This window comes from Delphinus delphis, chromosome 7 (genome assembly GCF_949987515.2).
Source record: "Delphinus delphis chromosome 7, mDelDel1.2, whole genome shotgun sequence".
Taxonomy (NCBI): domain Eukaryota; kingdom Metazoa; phylum Chordata; class Mammalia; order Artiodactyla; family Delphinidae; genus Delphinus; species Delphinus delphis.
In genome coordinates, this window is record NC_082689.1 from 56,940,312 (window position 1) to 56,950,821 (window position 10,510).

Sequence of the window (10,510 nt, forward strand, 5' to 3'; positions counted from 1 at the left end):
ACTATCACACTGCCTGTGAACCATTTCTTCCTTCATAAGCCAAGCCCTTTTAGGAAAGTTATTCACTGATGTCATAGAATTAACCAAAGCAGAGGTCCCCACTTAATTACATCAATAATTTTACTGTAAATGTCAGGCACCAGGGTGCTGGGCAACTGGAGATGTCCTTCCTCTACCCTCCACTACCTGCACCTTACCTTCATTAAGCAGCAAATCATCCTTGAAGACTTGGCTCAAGTTATTTCCTCTTTGAATCTCTTTCCCCCCATCCAAGGAGAACTGACCACTCCATTTCTTCCCTTGATTTGAGACTGAATACTGTCTGTATTTCTTTTTGATTCCCCTCATTGCCCCCCACTATCTAGAATACTGAACTACTCTTGGAATCTGTGGTGTCAAGCAGAATGCCTGGAACACAGCATGTGGTAAATATTTATTAAAGGAATGATAACATTTGGAGGTATCAGGTTATACAATATTTATTCACTCAATATTCATGCCATATTATCTTTACTTAAGTAAAAATACTTTTCCAATCATGTCACTTAGAGATCATTTCACCCACTCTTCACCCACCCACCCACTGGGCCACCAGTCTCTTGCCTCTCTCTTCAGCAATGATGAGGTGGATATCTTTTCTTTGGGGAAGAGAAATCCGTATTTTGTTGCCTTTGCCAATAACAAAAATGTTGGAGAGCCAGGTGGCAAAGTTGTTGCCATTGGCATCTTTCACAGGAACCACATCAAAAGAACCAGTGTGTCTCTCTCTGTTGGTGATCATACCAGTTCTTCCCAGGTTAGCACCTCTGGTCACCAGACACAGGGTACCAGTGCCAAACTTGAAGAAGTTGGTGGTTTGCCACTTTCCAAACCAATCTGAATGGTGTTGTTCACTTTGATGAGGGAATCAGGGTAGCAGATTGTGGAAGCATTATGGGTAACCAGATGAGGGATTCCTTTTGTGCACACAGAGATCTTTCTCACTTTGCACAACTTGTACTTGGCCTTCTTAAGTGTAATACGATGAACAGCTAAGCCACCCTTGGTGTCATAGATCAGATGGAAATTCTCTCAGTCTAGTCAACGCTGATGACGTTCATAAATTCAGCAGAGTAGGTTATATCATTTTGGACCTTGCCATCAATCTTAATGAACTGCTGCATGCAGATCTTTACTTCATCTCCTGTTAGGGCATACTTAAACCTGTTCCTTAGGAAAATGATGAGAAGGAGACATTTTCTCAGCTTGTGGAGACTTGTAGATGAACAAGGAGCAAACACACTGACCAGTTTATCCACCATCCAATGCTTTGGAGCTGCTACACTCTTCAGATGCTTCTTGGGACCAAGGTCCATGGCATGAAAAGAGGACCACCTTCTTCCAGTGCATTGATAAAGTAGCTAAGGTAAAAAATTTTTAGAGTTGGATGGAAATTTTAAAGATTTCTCCATGCCTCATTCCTCCATTTCAGTGGTTCTCAACCCTGACTTCATATTGGAAAGTACTGGGGAGTTTTAAAAACTCCTGAGGACTGAGTCCTACCCACAAAGATTCTCATGTAATTAAAGAATTACATGTGTGTAATTACCCAGAAACCTGGCAGCTTAAAACGGCAACTGATTTATCATGTCTGTGATTCTGAGGAGCAGGGCAGGGCTCAGCTGGGGAATTCCTCCGTTCCAAGCGACATTGCTTGAGGTCACTCAGAGGTAATCAGCTGGAGGTTAGGCCGCTCTGGAGGATCAAAGACAGACTCACTCACATGTCTGGCTCCTGCAGGGATTCTTGGACCGTCAGGATCAGCCAGGTCTGTCAACCAGAGCACCTACATGTGGCCTCTCCTGTTAGGGTCTCAAGGCATTAGGGCTAGGACAGCCTCCTCCCCTCCTCCTTGTTATTCCTCTGCCTTTCCCTATTCTATTTTTTTTTTTTGGGTTCGCGGGCCTCTCACTCTTGTGGCCTCTCCCGTTGCGGAGCACAGGCTCCAGACGCGCAGGCTCAGCGGCCATGGCTCACGGGCCCAGCCGCTCTGCGGCATGTGGGATCCTCCCAGACAAGGGTATGAAGCCACGTCCCCTGCATCGGCAGGCCGACTCTCAACCACTGCGCCACCAGGGAAGCCCCATTGTGGTTTTGATATACATTTTCCTAATGACTAATGATGTTGAACATTTTTTGATATGCTTATTGGCCATTTGTATATCTTCTTTGGAGAAATGTTTATTCAAGTCTTTTGCCCACTTTTAAATTGAGTTATTTTGTTTTTAAGTTGTATATTTGGACTTCTTACATGCCAGATCATGGTGTTCAGAAAGAGGATTCTAAGAGACCCAGGTGGAAGCTGCAAGACTTCCTATGACTTAGCTTTAGAAGTCCTAGGACCTCACTTCTGCTGTATTTTATAGGTCACACAGGCCATCGAAGTCAGCCCAGATTCCAGGGGAGGGCTAGCAAAAAATGTGTGGCCATCTTTAATCCAACAGAGCAGAGTATTAAAATTAACTAAAACAATTCAATTGTTTGAATAACAATAACAATAATAATGAATGCTGCTACAACTTTGGGTTAATATGGCTTATTTTCTTCTGAGGTCTTGAAGTGCTTTCACCCATAAAAACCTTCACCATGGGATTTTTACACATTTTAGAGATCTTTAATTATGATATAGAGCACAGTTACTTGATTTTTAAAATCACTTAGCTGATTTGCTTTTATAATGATGGGATGAGGCAGGAGACTTGGGTTTCAATTTTGGCCCTGTCATTAACTGGCTAACTGGCCTCTCTTGGGGGATGAGCTAGATGTCCTCTAACTTCTTTTCTAGCTTGGATACAGTATTGTTTTTAAGAAGGAAGGTGAATTGATCAAGAATTAGGATGTAGAAAATGTCTAAGTACAGGGCAGTTTGTTGCCTAGAAATATTCCCATGTGTCATTTATTCACTATGACAGAGAAGTAACTTCAGCTTAATGACAATTATTATAATAAGATTTAAAAATAATATCAGCAAACGTACATACACAGTTATGATAGGAGCTGAAGGGGGGCTGAAGAAATGTCTTGGAGCCTTGAGGCAGAAGGGCAAGAAGATAAGACATAGAGCAGTTCACAGATCAGCCAGGTGCAAAGGCACAAGGAATATGGCTTTCTAGATCAAAGTCTTTGTCTAAGAGTGGTATATAGCAAGAAGATCTGCGAACAATGGCTAAGTCCATAAGACAAAATATGCAGCAATAGGGTAGTGTTGGGATGAGAAGAAAAGGCACCGAGCATTTGTAGTGTGTGTCTTTTATATGCCAAGTGCAGGGCTGGTTGTTTTATATTGAACTCATTTAAAAAATTTTTTTATTGAAGTATAGTTGATTTACAGTGTGGTGTTTAGTTTCTACTGTACAGCAAAGTGACTCAGTTTTTTATATATATATATATATATATATATATATATACACACACACACACATACATATATATATATTTTTTTTCATATTCTTTTCCATTACGGTTTATCACAGTATAGTGAATATAGTTCTTTATGCTATACAGTAGGATCTTGTTGTTTATCCATCCTATATATAATAGTTTACATCTGCTAATCCCAAACTCCCAATCCTTCCCTTCCACATCCCCCCCCTCTTTGGCAACCACAGTCTGTTCTCTATGTCTGTGAGCCTGTTTCTGTTTTATAGATAGGTTCATTTGTGTCACATTTTAGATTCCACATATAAGTGATATCATATGGTTTGTCTTTCTCTTTCTGACTTATTTCGCTTAGTATGATAATCTACAGATCCAGCATGTTGCTGCAAATGGCATTATTTCGTTCTTTTTAATGGCTGTATGCTGGACTCATTTGATTTTCACAGGCAACTGCATGAGTAAGCATTACTTTCCCCTACTTCCTGTTTTACGAATGAGGAAACTGATGCTCAGCATTCTGCGCATGGTCCCACAGCTAAAGCCCTTGGAGATACCAAAGGTCATGTTTTTCCTGCATCAAGCTGCCTGCAATAAGCCAAGACACCATATTTACAGGAGAACACTGTTTGGAAAAAATTCTTACTAGTGGACGCAGTCTTCCCAACCTTAGAATGTAATCACCATCAGTTTTATAGCTCCTCTTTGAAAGTGAAGAGAATATATCCTCTCAAGCTTGATTTGGAGGATCACTCACTAGCTATTTCTGATTACTTGCAAAGTTCTTCACTATCATCTGATTACTTCATGTAGAGAAAAATGATCCTTAATAGAAGAGATAATTTTAGTAATTTAAGTAAGTTAGTTCTTTTAAAAGTATGAAATTTATGGGTGGATCTCAAGGACATTTGTACTGAGTCTTGAGCAGATGAGTTTCCTGTTCTTCCCCTATGCGGTGAGAACCCCTGCTTTGTAATCATGCAGGATCTCAGGCCCATCGGTTTTCATAGCTCTCCCCTAGGGCAACGGGCTTTTATTTCTAGCCTTTTCCCAGAAGCAGTGGATCTTTGCCTGGGTCCCTGCATGGCAGGCTTTGCTACTCTCTTTCTGCCCCTTAGCTTCTCAAAGCCTTTGCTTTATATGAGAGAAGGTTGTGGGGAAGTGGGCTGTGATCAGTGGGAGACGATCATTACCTGCAATACCTGAGCCCCCAAAGGGGACTCTCTCCTTCCTCCTGCTCTTCCCCCAATCTTTCTTGTGATCACCTGCTGGATAAGAGCTTGGGAATAAGTGCAATGTTCCTTGAAGAAGTCTGGGGTTCCCGTTTATTCTAAACTGATACACCAGCCCATATTTGGCCTTTAAGAATTTGTTAAAAGTTTAGCTGTTTTCTTCTTACCTACCTTAATGGTGGCCAATCCTTCCTTCCATGCTGTGCCAAAGGTAAATTTTATATGTTCTCTTTTTTCCTTGGAGGGCTTTTTAACTCTTTGGAATTTAGTTCATTTAGTGGCCTTGTGTACTCAGGTCTCTAATGGATTCAAAATATTATGATTTTGTAGATTATCTGGCTTTTTCTTGTTCTTAGGATAAGAGTGATGTTCTCTTGAAGCTTTATAGATCCTAAGCAGAAGTGGAACTCTAGATGGTATTTTAAAAATCCTCTGTATTATGGAAATTTTCAAACATTTAGAGAGGTAGAGAGAAGAGTAAGTACTCACCACGCAGCTTCTGCAAGAATTTATCACTGACATTCTTCCATATCAATACTTACACATCTACTTCATTATTTTTACTAGCAGAATAGTATTGTATAGTATCAAAATACTTTAGTTTATATAACCATTTCCACACTGATGGCTAGTTATCTCTAACTAATAATAATATTGCATCAAACATTTTTTCGTACATGTTTCTTTGTGTTCCAGTTTATTATTTGGGATGGATTCCTAAAAGTGAATTCAATGGGTCAAAGGTTATGCATATTTTACATTTTGATAATGTCAAATTATCGTTCAAAAAATCTGTACCAATTATATTCCCACCAAACATTGTATGAGTGGCACCAAAAATCTTTATGTAACTTAAAAATCTGAAGCTACTTACTCTAAAGAAAATGACAAAGCAATTAAGTTTCCAGTTTGATCTATTGAAAGACATTCTCACCATAAAAGCCAATTTGTCATTGAAAAAGAAGGAAGTAAATATTGGTCTTTATTCTTTTAGTCTAGTATTTACAGCTGAAGCTATTTGCTATTTAAATGCAATTCACCAAAATTTAGTGCTTACCACATGAACAACACTTCTGTTTTCTATTAGCTCCCTATCCTTTTATATCAGTGACTTTAGTAATGGCCCTGATGATGTAGCTCATAAGTAAAGAATGTGCGTAACTCTTGGCATTAAAGGAAAAGTCGCTAAATGACATTCTGTAGCTTCCAGTTTAAAAAAAGAGAAAAACATCAAACACAGATTTGCTTAAATTCTTATACTTCTGATTATTTTAAATTCTAGCACCTCATATGTAAGTTTTTTTCATTCAAAAATATTTATATTTAGATCCTATAGTATGCAAGTGTATTCTGCTATGTACTGAGAAGAGTAAACATTAGCTATGGTTCCTTTTTCTAAGAACTTTTATACATATACTTATGTATATTTAGAGGAATCTATCCATCTATTCATCCATCCATCTAGTCATCCACTATTCATTCAATGAACATGTGTCTCTAGTGTCTATTCTGTTGTAATAATGCAGTGGGAACTCAAAGTTGAATAAAAGATGGTCCCTGTCTTTAAGGAAGGACAATCAGTGAGAGAAATAGACATGCTCATGTCTTACTAGGGGATTAGAGAAGGCTTTCCAAGAGAGGTGGAATTATAGGTGTTTGAAGAATATATAGGATTTCAACAGACAGTGTAAGAGACAGATCAGTCCAGGTTGAGGAAATATATGTTGGGCAAAGGCATGAAGGTGCAGAAGTGCATTGGAGAACAGGTTGGAAGGGGAGGTTGAGTGATACAGCAGATGCTGAAATTGAAATTTGAAAGAAGTTGGCTAGGATCAGTTAGGATAAATAGCATCATTGTGGGTGACAATGGCTAGAGAAGAATTTGTGGAGAAGGAGGAAGTACTTCCTAGGCAGACTGTAGTGGGAAAAAACACGAGAGAAAACAATATGAGTGTAGCTTTGAGTTGACCAGGAGCCTAGTGTTCTTAGGGGGAAAATGAATGGATATATGTTGGAAACCGGAAGTGTCTAACATTGTATCACCTTCTTTCCTGCTTCAGGGTTTTCACATGGGCTATTTTCTCTGTCAGGAATCCTCTTTACCTATAACAGAGTGCTTTTGGTCGTCATTAATAAAAAACCCAAGATGAATGGACCAGAAGCTGGTTTGGTCTTCAGTTCATAATACTATAAGGGCTCTGTTTCACTGTGATAATTCTGGTTCTTCCCTATCCTGTGTGTTGGCTTTATTTTCAAGCTGGCTTTTCTCATGGTAGAGAGACGGCTGCCACTAGCTCCCAGGCTACATGTTCTTGTTTACATCCAGGAAGAGAAAACAGCTCTTTCCCTTTCACCTTCAAACAGAAGTCCTGACTTTCATTCCGATTAATCCAACTTGGGTCACATGCCCATGATGAACCAATTACTTCAACCTGAATGAAGTCTGGCATGAACTGCTTGGCTTAAGCTAGTCCAACTCTGAACCAATCACTATGGCAAGAAGATTTGACTGGACCAATCTGGGCCCAGTCCTTGAGATGGGGGAGGGCTCTATACCAGCCCAAACCTGTGGCTAGTGTACTATGTGTGTAGGGGTATGCGGGGTGAGGGGTATGGAGAGAAGCATTCACAAAGTCTACTGCATTGCTCCACTAGATTACCTAGCTGACTCATATTCTTTCTTTAGTTCTTACCTTAAATGTCGGGTTTGCAGAGAGGCTTTCCCTGATCTCTCAAACTAAATTAGAATCTTCCTCGTCTAACGCATGGACCCCTCTAATTTTCATAAAACTTATCACCTTTAAGTGATACACCTATTTGTGCATTTATTTGTTAAAAGTCTGGTTCCTCCACTAGACTCTAAGCTATATGAGAGCAGGGACCTTGAATTTTTCTTAGCATAGGTCCCTAGCTGGCACATAATAGGCACTCTATGAAAAAGTGTGAAGTGAATGAATGGATTCATCTCAACTCCTATTCAATAAGGAGAAATCTTACTTTGATCAGCTTCAAAATTGCTATTGTACAGGCAGGGGAAACATAAAAGTGAAATTAAGCTTAGAGCTTTGTTACAATGTGATCGAAAACTGATAAGTATCACCTGCAACAGATAAGGTATTCCGAGAATTACATGGTTTAAAAGACTCACTGTTATTGTAAATGACACTGTCAAATGCCAGTTTTGCATAAAAAGTCTTGTCATTTGTAATAATATTCGTTCCTACTTTCTTTTATAATCAAGGTTATATCTCACAGCAGAGCAAATTTTAAATACACTTACACAGACCAGAACTATCTTGCTTTTCTTATAATAAATTATCTGCATCAGAAATGCACAATCAGGGCTTCCCTGGTGGCGCAGTGGTTAAGAATCCGCCTGCCAATGCAGGGGACATGGGTTCGAGCCCTGGTCCAGGAAGATCCCACATGCTGCAGAGCAACTAAGCCCGTGTGCCACAACTACTGAGCCTGTGTTCTAGAGCCCGCGAGCCACAACTACTGAGCCCGCGTGCCACAACTACTGAAGCCCATGCACCTATAGCCTGTGCTCCACAACAAGAGAAGCCACCACAATGAGAAGCCCACACACTGCAACGAAGAGTAACCCCCACTTTCCGCAGCTAGAGAAAGGCTGCACGTGGCAATGGAGACCCAACGCAGCCAAAAATAAAATTAAAAAAAAAAAAAAAGAAATGCACAGTCGTGGAACCGGGGCTATAAAGAGGCTTTTATATGTGCTAAAGAAATGATTATAAGCCAGTAGAACTGCTGTCATTCAAAATATACATTTTGACTCCTGACTGTTTCAAAATTTATTTTCATATTAATTTTGGTACAGTTTTCAATTAGAGGGATTTAGGAAAAATCAAGTTTCAACAGTTTGAAATATTCATTTCATGAAGTGTAGGTCTACTCTATCTATCAAACCTCAGCATCTGGTTAAAGATGTTTGGAAAATCCACCTATAGAGCATTTATAAAATTTGGTCAAATTAATTGGACAGCCTTAACATTACTATTTTCTCTGCTTTCGGTGGGAATTCTCATAGTTGTTTTGGTCCTGAATAAACACTGAAGTGTTTTCATGACCACACTAACTAGTTATTGATTTTATCACTTTTTAACATAAACATATTTTTGCATTGTTATGCAGAAACAACCAAAGTATCGTATGTTTAGACTCCTATTAGAATATGTGAAGAAATTTATATTTAATTTGATTTCATCATAGTCTTTTATCCATTCTTAACTTATTCTGGGTTTATAGGGCCTGAAATTTTCAACTCAGTAGTAGTAATATGGAAATTAAAGATTTAAGTAGTATTTGTTCCATAGGAAATCTAAAATCAGCGTTTGGTAGGGTGGATGTGGGCTAATCTATTTAGTATAAAAACTTTACTTTGTTAGGCAATCTCTGGGAGTAGCACTCATTCGAGAAAATAAATTGTCAATTCAAATCATCTCCTCCTCCCCTTCACCCATTATTTGCCCTTATTGACTATTGATTATTTCTTATATATGATACTGATTAAAATTTATAAGAATCTCATTATATGAAGAAATAAAGAAAATACGTACAATTAAAGAACTAAAAGGCCCTCACATGACAACAAGGCATATTTGTTAGATCATGCAAGACACAGGTAAGATGGATTTTTATGTGGCTTCAGGGTCTATTGGCATTTTCTTTTGTGGGTCACATTTACATCACAGTCTTATTTTGTTCTGCTCTTGAAAACATTTTAGACATGTTTGAAATCATTACACCCTTCACAAAACTGAAACAGGAAATAGACTTTTCTATGAAATATTTCATTTTTTGAGAAGCTCCTGGCTGTTTCCCAAATCTAAGTTGGGTTTTTAATATCCCACTAAGAAAACCAGCTCGCCCTGGTGAGATGAAAATAGACAGTAGGCCAGCTGTGTCCCAGTCCTATTTCAACAGGAGCTTGGGATGACTGCCCAAGATTTCCGTGTCTCCGTTTCTTCATCTGTAAAATGCTTTGTAGAGGTGCTCAGTGTTTGTTGAATGAACGAATGAAATAATAATAACCAACACTTACTGAATGCTCACCACAGGGGCTAGGCACTTTACACACATTATCACACCGAAGCCCTATGAAGTAGATGCTGTTATTAACTCTGTTTTACAGAGGAGAAAGGAGCTTAATTAACTGGTCCAAAGTCACACAGCTAGCAATGTGTGAAATTTGAATCCAGGCCATCTAAACCCAGTGCCTGTGTTTTAAACATGCTACATCTGAGTCTTCCCCAGGTTCCAGGAGCAGAACATCAGCTAAAGGCAACTAACAGCACCCCAGCTATCCTCTGCCTTGTGAACCCATGTCTGTGCTGTGTTGTGTTACACCACAGAAGAAGAATTTGGCAGGGCTGGAATCTCTCACCATGTGGTGTCAGTAATTTTGGGTGCAGAGAAACTCCTTTACCTTTTGTGTCTTGAAGATTGCATAACTAAGATCCTTCTAAACCAAAGAGACAGAGTAATTGACCTCAAAATATGTACTGCCCTTTGATCCCTCTGGGGGTAAGTGAGGAACAGAGAGGTAAGTAATACTGCCATCTCTTTCAGTAATCTCAATATAACACTCTCAAAAAGAAATTCGACACCTGGCAGAACAAATGGCCAATGGATGCTTCAGATCCAGATGGTGGTGGTTGGAAATTTGGAGAAGGAGACCCCACTACAGTTTATCGAAGACACAGAGTATCCTAATTAATATTTAGAAAGTGTATACTTGGACATGGAGGTTGAGTTTATATGACTCTGAAAACCTTCATTTCATTTTGAAAACAGTCAGTGCCACAGAGCGACCTGACTATGTGTAGTTTGAGATGAGATTCTAC

At 39.2% G+C, this 10,510-nt stretch overlaps 1 pseudogene; it reads right to left on the minus strand.

Moving 5' to 3' along the window:
* Positions 1-568: 568 nt before the first annotated feature.
* Positions 569-1,355, minus strand: LOC132428115 (small ribosomal subunit protein eS4-like; annotated as a pseudogene).
* Between the last annotated feature and the right edge of the window lie 9,155 nt (positions 1,356-10,510).